General features: G+C 45.9%; 1 pseudogene; it reads right to left on the bottom strand.

Annotated features, from left to right (window-relative positions):
- Positions 1 to 5,052: 5,052 nt before the first annotated feature.
- On the bottom strand, positions 5,053 to 6,335 carry LOC139193456 (serine hydroxymethyltransferase 7-like; annotated as a pseudogene).
- Between the last annotated feature and the right edge of the window lie 4,162 nt (positions 6,336 to 10,497).

Genomic DNA, 10,497 nt, shown 5'->3' with positions numbered 1-10,497 from the left:
TCTCAAACAAGTAAAGGTGTTTAGACTCATGTGTCCAAAAATTACCATGAGTTCTACGAATGCACCACTCCACTGAATACCCGAAACTATGAGAGTTGTTCTTCAAGATGGAAGAAACATCTTCATCCAAGTTTGAATAAATGGCATCAAGCAATGTTAGCAGTTTATTTTAAATATCTAATTATATTACATTTAATTTCATAAATTAGTTTCCTTTAATTTTTGTAAATATATTTTGTAGGTACGCCAAGCAGAGGAATTGTATATGGAGGGCAACTCGAAACCCTTTCAGCACCACGGTTGTTGGGAAATTTGTAAAGGATGGGTGTTATTTGAAGATCCACTTCAACATAGAGTAGGTCCTCTACCGGTGTTCGGAACTGCATCCTCAGTTGTAGATGGGAATGAAGATGGATCTCCTACCATTCAAGAAATAAGGGTAGAAAATCAATCTTCGGGTGAAGGTTCCATACCTAAGGCTATGGGACGAAACAAGACTCGAAGGTTGAAGGAAAAGGGGCAAGGCAAAGGATGATTATTGTGAACACGGAAAATTCCTGAAACGAAAGAGACAAGAACAACGTGCACAAACAAATATTTTGTATTTTTGATGATTTTGGGTTACAATCTCTCTCTATTTTGATCCTCTGATTCGATCTCCGTAAGGTGTTGATTTGTGGATGTTTCGTTGATCCAAGGGCCGTTGGGGCTTGATCTTGGATGAACGTTCTTCAAGGGCCGTGGACTTGATCTTGAAGGTGGCTTTGAGCGGATCTTCAAATGGGTTTTTGGGCTTGATCTTTGAAGAACAGTGATGAACGGATCTCCAAGGGCTTTTGGGCTTGATCTTGAAGAACAGTGATGAACAGGTCTTCAAGGGCTTTTGGGCTTGATCTTGAAGAACGGTTGGATGTATGGATTTGTCGACGTTCGTTGATCCAAAGGGCCGTTGGGGCTTGATCTTGGATGAACGATGAACGAAGAACACTTTCTTCAAGGGCCGTCGGGGCTTGATCTTGGAAGAACGATGAACGAAGAACGAAGAAGGCTTTCTTGATTCTTCGGGAACCTGGATGCTTGAGAGCTTCGGAGTTTTAGAGCTTCAGAGCTTCAAGGTGTAATATGAATTCGTCTCCTAAAATGAATGAAATGGGCTTGTATTTATAGAATTTTCCAAGGCCTAATTTTGAATATAATATCCCAGATGAAATAAGTCGTTTCTGTCAGGTGTTGACACGTGTCCTATTTGATGACTTTTCCAACTCATTTCAATTTTCGTTGAGTCACACGCTACGTGTAAAATTTATGTAATGCATGAGCGTTGACACTTTGATTTATCGGTCAACATTTATTTACCGAAATTTCGATGTCTACAAATGCCCCCACTTCAAGGCGCGTCGTATACATGTGATTGTCACGTGTAGGAGATGCGTTTTGAAGTCCCTTACTGTAGATGTCGATCCAAGGGCCATTCGAGGCTTGATCTTGGATTGGGCTGGAGATTTCTTCAAGGGCCGTTTGAGGCTTGATCTTGAATTGGGCTTGAGATTTCTTCAAGGGCCGTTGAGGCTTGTTCTTGAATTTTTGTTTGAAATTTCTTCGAGGGCCGTCGAGGCTTGATCTTGAAGGTTGAAATTGGACCACAAGGAGCTTCATGTGGTAGATGATCTTTGGCTTTGGTAGTGGGTGAATCGACACGTATTTTGTTGCGCTTTGTTGACTTTCCACAGCTTTGATCTTGAACTGGGTTGAAGGATTTTCTAGATTCCTCCAATTGTTGATTTTCCACAGCTTATTCTTGAACTAGGTTTTGATTCAAGGGTGGTAGACACTTAATCTTGAATCGGACTTGTGATTTCTTCCAGGGCTGTCGAGGCTTGATTTAGAATTTGGCTGGAAGCTTCTTCAAGGGCCGTTGAGGCTTGATTCTTGAAGGCTGACTCGAACACACGGCAAGCAGGCACGAGGTGAAGGTGACGACTTGTTGCTTTGTTCAATCTTTCTAATTCACACCTGAGTAGTTTGGTCAACGGTATGATCTCCGAGATTGATGGGCTCCTCTTCCAATTGGTGACTTGGTCTTTAAGGATTTGATTCAAGGGTGGTGAATCGGCACGTGCAGCCCACAACGCCTAGTAAGTCGACCCAAGAATTTGAGGGTCAAAACGAGTTCACCGTCCTCAGGCAGATGCGGCATCTTCTCGAGTTCTTCAGTTCGGACTCCTTCTGCTGAGTTGATCGTGCAGACCGCATTCTTCTCTGCTTGTTCCTTCTGCACCTTGTCTCCACATGCTGCAAGGTATCATTTTCACTTGCCTTATCTGTCCTCCAAGCAGATGCGGCAGCTTCTTTGAAAGTACAGCAGCAGTGGAAGGCGAGTACTCGAGAGCAGTGCTAAGTAGGCAATCAGGGAAGGGTTCCAAGCAGTCGGTTCCTTACCCGAGTTTGAGTGGAAGTTCCGGCATATTGTTTTCTTTATCCTTGTCTTTGTAGGTAGGAACAAGGACAAAGGAAAGGACAGGGAGAGTGCATGATATGAGATACTCTTGCTCTCTACCCTGGTGATATGAGATACTTTTGCTTTGGAGTCATTAGCTTGCAGAGGTACTCCAAGGAATAAGGAACACTGAATGACTCGAGAGGTTTCGTTGGGAAAACATTTTTTGAGATGAAGAGAGGCTCTGTGTGTCTGCCTTGCTATGGAAGGTGAAAGTGGATAGTTATAGGAAATTCGTTAGTACCTGTAGAGGTACTATTCTTTTACTCGTGTCGGTAACCAATGCGTGATTGATCAGTATGGCTTCACGTGCTTTCTTCTTTATCAGAATTTTTTCGACAAATTGTCCGTAATTTTCATCAAGCTGAGCGTGCGTGTGATAGGTGTTGACGAGGCTGAAAAAGACTGGCGCTTCTTCGATATCTGGGATTGGCGCTTCGACAAATTGCCCGTGATTTTCGCAAAGCTGAGTTTGCGCGTGACGGGTGCTGACGAGGCTGAAAGGACTGGCGCCTCTTCGATATCTGGGATTGGCGCTTTAACAAATTGCCCGTGATTTCCGCAAAGCTGAGTTTGCGTGTGATGGGTGCCGACGCGTCTGGAAAAGCAAGATGCTTCTCCGATTTCTGAGCTTGCCTCTTCGATTTTTGAATGGCCTCTTCGAATTCTGAGCTCGCCTCTTCGATCTCTGAAATCCCGTCGAGTGCTGATTTTTATAGAGGCATGCAGTTCGTTTCAAAGCACACTTGAATTTTCGCTCGTGAAAACTCCCTTCTTGCACTTCTAAGATCTTGATTTGTCCGATCTCTTCTTTCTTTAACACCTTTGAAAATGTCTGGCCCCTCCGATCGTCGATTTGACTTGAATCTTGGTGAAGAGGCAGTCCCTTCTTCTCCAGACAACATATGGCGCTCATCCTTCATATCCCCCACTGGTCCTCTTACCGTTGGGGATTCAGTGGTGAAGAATGATATGACCGCTGCGGTGGTGGCCCGGAACCTTGTCACTCCTAGAGATAACAGACTACTTTCCAAACGGTCTGATGAGTTGGCTGTTAAGGATTCTCTGGCTCTCAGTGTGCAGTGTGCAGGTTCTGTGTCTAATATGGCCCAACGCCTATTTGCTCGAACCCGTCAAGTTGAATCGTTGGCGGCTGAAGTGATGAGTCTCAAACAGGAGATCAGAGGGCTCAAGCATGAGAATAAACAGTTGCACAAGCTTGCACACAACTATGCTACGAACATGAAGAGGAAAATTGACCAGATGCAGGAATCTGATGGTCAGATTTTACTTGATCATCGGAGGTTTGTGGGTTTGTTCCAGCAGCATTTACCTTCGTCTTCTGGGGCTGTACCGACTGCTGAGGCTTCAAACAGCCAACCTCCGACGCCTTCTCTTCTTGGAGCTCTGCCGAGTTGTGAGGCGCCACCTGATCGTCCTTGAATATCCCCTCTTGTAAATTTGATTTGATTTGATTTTTTTTTTTTTTAATTTATGTATAATGCAAATTTATGTAAAATTTCCAGAAAAATAAATAAAATTGACCTTCTATTTCTCTCTATGCATTTGTTTTTTATTTATTTTTTTTTCTTTTTTTTTTTGCTGGATGCACCAAGTTCCATCATTTTTTTATTATTTATTTATTTATTATTTTTTTTTTTTTTACAATTTTTTTTTTCTTCTTTCCGCACATGGTGCCCATGCACCACCAGAAACTTTTGATCTGCCATGGGGCTGTACCCCATCTTTGATCCACCATTCCTCTTTTTTCACGTGGTGCCAGATGCACCACTTTGCTTTGCTCCACCATCCTATTTTTTTAATATATCTTTTTTGTATAAATGTTGATGATGGGTAGAGAAGTTTGCAGGCAGCGGAGCAAGGAGGACGGAGAAGATGGTGCTTCGAGCTTCACGACCGGCTAGTCGTTTGACGGCGGTCGTTGAAGTCGTTGGCAGCTGCAGTGGAAGATGGGAAAAGAGGAGCGGTGCAGCTTTGGAAGTAGCAGGAGATGACGGAGAAGGAGTCCCGCTCGATGGCGTTTGAGATTGGGTTGCCCCATGCATTCACAAGTTTTTTTTTTTTGTTTGATGTATAGTGGTTTAGAGCAGCCACCACGGCATTCCCAAGTACATCCTTACCTCGAACCTTGCGGGGACCAACTTCTGCTTGGGAACGATCCTGCAGTGATGAAGGTGGACTTGGCGAGGCGGAGTGCTAAGACCGGGAGCTGGGTTCAGTAGATGAAGACTCGAAGTTGATGCCGGCGTTGTGGCGACGGAAGCGTTGTGCAGCAACGTTGTGGGCCCTGGCGTTCGTTTGGCTACGGGACCACGCTTTTGTACTTGGAGGAAGGGAGCTTCCGAGACTCGACCTCGAAGCTGCCGGTGCCGCCGCTGTTGCTGAGCTTTGAGTCCAGAAGTGCACTGCCCGTGCTGATGTTGCCGATGCGGTCGGGGAGGAGGAGTTGACAGCAGGCTGATCACTATGAACGGCTTAAGCGGCGGAGATGGCGACTTGGTCTATTTCAACGGCAAGGAGGAGATGCGGGAGGCTCAACTCTTGTAGTGATGTGAGGTGGAAGACCTTCTTGTGGTTGTCAGGGTCTCTGACGGTGGTTCTGACGGAGACGACGGTTGAGAGTGGTGGTTGCGGCGTGTGCATCCATCACTGCTATTGCTGGTTCTCAGCTTGCAGGTCCAGGTGGGTATGAGTGCGTGGGAGCCATGGATTACTTCTGATAATCGGCAACATATTTTTTGGCATTCCTCTGTTATACCAAGACCAGTCAGATCCCAAAGCAGCAAGTGATTATCGGTACCCCCAGCCACCAATCTGCATTTTCTTCTTAACAAAGCATTAGCCAAGGCCTGTGCATTTCTCTTCACCTGGTTCATGTATGCTTTATACTCTGGAGTAGCTACTTGTTTTAAGGCGATGGCAAGAGCAGCAATATAATTGTTGTGAGGACCTCCTTGTAGGGATGGGAAAAACGGCAAAGTTTATCTTTTCCTCTAAATCATAATTGTTACTACCCTCATCAGTAGGATGTACACCTTGCTTCCTTAATTTTGTGCCTTTTCTGTAGAAAATAATACCTCCTCTAGGACCCCGGAGACTTTTGTGCGTTGTTGACGTAACAATATCACAATAATCAAAACGGGCTTGCACATTCCTTGGCTGCCACAAGACCGCTAATATGAGCCATGTCACACATCAACACAGCTCCGCATTTATCTGCAATATGCCTAAACCTGGCATAATCCCACTCCCTGGTGTATGAGCTACCACCGCAAATAAGTATCTTGGGACGATAATCAACCGCCCTCTCCTCAAGCTTATCAAAATCAATGTACCCTGTTTGCGGATTTACCTTGTAAGGGAAACTATCAAAGAATATCGAGGCAGTCGTTACCTTCTTCCCACCTGAAGTATAATACCCATGACTCATATGCCCTCCCAAAGGCGAATCCAAGCCCATAATCCTATCATTTGGGAGCAAAAGACCGGTGTAGACTGCGATATTCGCAGAGGTACAAGAATAAGGCTGGACATTGACACCCCATTTCTCAGGATCAAGACCAAAAGCTACCAATGCGCGTTCATGACATAGCAATTCAATCTGATCAATATGCTGATTGCCCGTGTAGTATCTCGCTCCGGGCATACCCTCGGAGTACTTGTTCGTCAAGTGGCCGCCAAGAGCTTCCATCACAGCTCTGCACACAAAATTCTCAGAAGCAACCAATTCAATACCTTTGAACTGCCGATGTTTTTTCTTCTCCATAATTTCATGGACCTCCGGGTCCGCAACCGAAGGAGGCTGGTTTATCGTCAATCAGCGTCTTCAGCAGAGTCCCCGACTCGGTGTCCCAAATCTTACAGGACCCGTCGTGGCTGGCGGAGACGACAATCGAACCGTCGCGATTGAAGCTCACGGCGGTCAGAGGCATCGAGTGAGCCCGGATAGCGTGGAGGCGGACCAGAGGATTACGGTCTTGTCGAGGGACGCCGAGGCCAAAAGGGTGCCGTCGTTGGAGTATTTGACGCAGGCGACGGGGTATTCGTGCCCGCGGAGGGTCTTGAGGTGGCGGTAGGGCCTGTAAGGCGATGCTTGGCCACTGCCACTGCTTGCCATCGCCTTCTTTGGCACCACCTGCGTAGCTGTTGAACTGGTTCTTGTGGTTAACTGAGTCGCGGCTGTACCGCCGGAACGAGTCGATGGGAGATGATGATGATGATGAACTGGACCCGAGCTTGAAGTGGAAGGAAGGCCTGGATTTGGGCTTCTTGCTAGGTTTGGAGAGCTTGGTCCAAGTGGATTTTGGGTTTTGAGAAGCTCCTTGCACAGCAAGCTCATTAGTTTGGAGTCAAGTGAATATGGGCCTAGATGTTGATGACGAGGGAGTGGTTGAAGATGGGCTCCTTCTGTTTGAGGAGGAACTCAAGTTTTTAGGCTTCAAGCCGTTGAGTGCTCATTGGGCTCACGGTTTTGGCTTCATTCCTAACAATCTAGCCCACTAGTGTATATATATATATTTTTTAATAATACATTAATAACATTTTTTTTTATACATAAACATATGTATTCATCTTTTTTTTTTTTTAATAAAACATTTATTTATATTTTGATGTGACTGAACTTGAAATTGAATATTCAAGCTGCCTACGTACCCTTCCAAAGAAAGAGATCAAGTCAAAACGTAGTTCAAAACATACATATTTTTTTTTCTTTTTTTGTGCCGTTTGCAATTTTAACTCATGCAGGCAAAGAGGGTTGGTGTCATTTGCAGTTTCAACTCGTGCAGACAATGAGCATTTGTGTCCTACAGTTTAGGCTCGTACGGACAATGAGCTTTGGTTCGTGCAGTTTAGGCTCGTGCGAACAAGGAGCATTGTGCCATGCAGTTTAGGCTCGTGCGAACAAGGAGCATTGGTGTTGCCTTTTATGCTCGTGCAGACCAGGAGCATTGTGCCATGCAGTTTAGGCTCGTGCAGGCGATGAGCCTCGTGTCCTACAGTTTAGGCTCGTGCGGACAAGGAGCTTTGGTGAATTTGTCAAGCAATTTTGGAGAGGCGTTCCTCACAATCTTCATAGCAAGGAGCCTTGACCGAGTGATTGAAGAAGTCTTCGGGCAAGAAATCACGCACCGTGATGGGGATGGACGATCTATATGTCGAAATTTCATCATCTTCAACACGTTCACGTTGCTTTGAAGGTTGACAAGAGCTGCTTTGCCCCCTTTCCGATTGGCGGACTTGTGGAGGAGACGTATGCTTCTTGTGCAATTTCTTAGGAGTGACTTGAGTCCATCCTTCAACTTGGCTTATCTTGGAGGATGCCCCCAGCGGTTGAGGTGAAAACTTTGAGTCGGAAGAGCCAGAAGTGAATGTGGTATAGTTTGACTTCACCACATCGTCAAGATCTAGCTCGATGATTCCTTTCTGAGCCAGCTTCATGATGAGATCTTTCAGCACGAAACATTTTTCTGTCGGATGACTGATGAAGCGGTGAAATTTACAGTACCTTGGACTGTCAGTGCGATTCATCTCTTCTGGCCGTTTGCACTCAGGCAAACCGATCACTTTCTTTTCCAGCAAGTCTTCTAACATGGCAACCACATCAGAGTCGGGGAATGGATAAGTACTCTCCTCAAGCTCCTTCAAAGTGCGTCTACGCATCTCTTGATCACGAAAAGCTTCGGTTTGAATCGCCTTGCCTCGTGTGGAGATTTTGACGGGAGCTGTGTTGACCGTCATTGCTTCCTTGGTGGGTTTCCATGCAGCCTTTTCCACTTTTGTCCCAAGAACTTTGTTGTCCTTGTAGTCGGCGATCGGTTCTTTCTTCCCATGATGGGCGATGCTCAACTCCATGTCATGGGCGCGAGTAGCCAATTCCTCGAAGGTCCGCGGTTTAATGCCTTGAAGGATGTATTGCAAACCCCATTGCATGCCTTGGATGCACATCTCGATTGAAGAAATCTCGGAGAGTCTGTCCTTACAGTCGAGGCTTAGATTACGCCATCGGTTGATGTAGTCCATGACTGGTTCTTCCTTCCATTGCTTCGTGCTCGTCAGCTCTAGCATGCTCACAGTGCGGCGGGTGCTATAGAAGCGGTTGAGGAATTCCTGTTCTAACTGCTCCCAGCTGTTGATGGACTCAGGCTCTAGGTCTGTGTACCACTCAAAGGCGTTTCCTTTCAGCGAGCGCACAAACTGCTTGGCGAGGTAATCCCCTTCGGTTCCTGCGTTGTTGCAAGTTTCAACGAAGTGGGCAACGTGCTGCTTTGGGTTTCCTTTTCCATCAAACTGCATGAACTTTGGTGGTTGATAACCCCTTGGCATCCTTAGGGCATCAATCTTCTTGGAATAGGGCTTCGAGTAGAACAAGGAGGTATGTGAGCTCCCTTCGTACTGTGCCTTGATGGTGTTGGTGATCATCTCCTGCAGCTGCTGGATAGAAAGAGATCCCATGAGTGCCGCCGCTTGGTCTGGCTCCGGCTTCCCATCGATTTTCTTCACCGGGGGTTCTTCGTCTCCGCCAGCTCCTCCCTTTAGTGGATCATCCTCTAGGTCGGGTTTATCGCCGTCCTGCGCCTCCAGTCGGTTGACTAGTGCTGCGATTTGCAAGTCTTTTTCTTCCACAGTTCGGGTTAGCCTTGCGATTGCTTCATTCATTTGAGCCAGCTGCTCATCGATTGAAGTTGCTCCAATGGTCATGACTTGCATGGCTGAACTGTTGCTTGAATCGGCATCGGAGAGCATGGATTCGGAGTATTTCCTTGGGCTTTCCCCCCTTGGTGCTCTTAGTGAGGCTAAGGTGATCAAATGCTCGTGCCTTGGGTGCTTTTGTTCCCTTGGCAGAGTTGATGCAGAGGTGAAAGAGGCGGCAGAAGTAGCTCTTGCCATGCTTCGAGTCGTGATGCCCAAAGTGACACTAGTTGCGACGAGGGCGCTCTTGTTCTTTGCGCCAGTTGCGGGAACAGTTTGAGCATTCCTTGAAGCCATTAATTTTGGAAGTGTGCTCGAATTTCTTGAACGGAGAAAGAGATGAGAGGTAGAGATTATCCCACCGGGCGTGCCAATTTGTGAACACGGAAAATTCCTGAAACGAAAGAGACAAGAACAACGTGCACAAACAAATATTTTGTATTTTTGATGATTTTGGGTTACAATCTCTCTCTATTTTGATCCTCTGATTCGATCTCCGTAAGGTGTTGATTTGTGGATGTTTCGTTGATCCAAGGGCCGTTGGGGCTTGATCTTGGATGAACGTTCTTCAAGGGCCGTGGACTTGATCTTGAAGGTGGCTTTGAGCGGATCTTCAAATGGGCTTTTGGGCTTGATCTTTGAAGAACAGTGATGAACGGATCTCCAAGGGCTTTTGGGCTTGATCTTGAAGAACAGTGATGAACAGGTCTTCAAGGGCTTTTGGGCTTGATCTTGAAGAACGGTTGGATGTATGGATTTGTCGACGTTCGTTGATCCAAATGGCCGTTGGGGCTTGATCTTGGATGAACGATGAACGAAGAACACTTTCTTCAAGGGCCGTCGGGGCTTGATCTTGGAAGAACGATGAACGAAGAACGAATAAGGCTTTCTTGATTCTTCGGGAACCTGGATGCTTGAGAGCTTCGGAGTTTTAGAGCTTCAGAGCTTCAAGGTGTAATATGAATTCGTCTCCTAAAATGAATGAAATGGGCTTGTATTTATAGAATTTTCCAAGGCCTAATTTTGAATATAATATTCCAGATGAAATAAGTCGTTTCTGCCAGGTGTTGACACGTGTCCTATTTGATGACTTTTCCAACTCATTTCAATTTTCGTTGAGTCACATGCTACGTGTAAAATTTATGTAATACATGAGCGTTGACACTTTGATTTATCGGTCAACATTTATTTACCGAAATTTCGATGTCTACAATTATGCCGCTCAATAGGAAGTGGCGGCCTCATTGTGATTAATGACGGAGCAAAATGCCTTTGCCGCAGAAGAAAGG

Source organism: Malus domestica, chromosome 17, assembly GCF_042453785.1.
Source record: "Malus domestica chromosome 17, GDT2T_hap1".
In the NCBI taxonomy this organism is placed as follows: Eukaryota; Viridiplantae; Streptophyta; class Magnoliopsida; order Rosales; family Rosaceae; genus Malus; species Malus domestica.
Note: the sequence above shows the minus strand (reverse complement) of the source record. Positions and strands in the feature narration are given on the sequence as shown.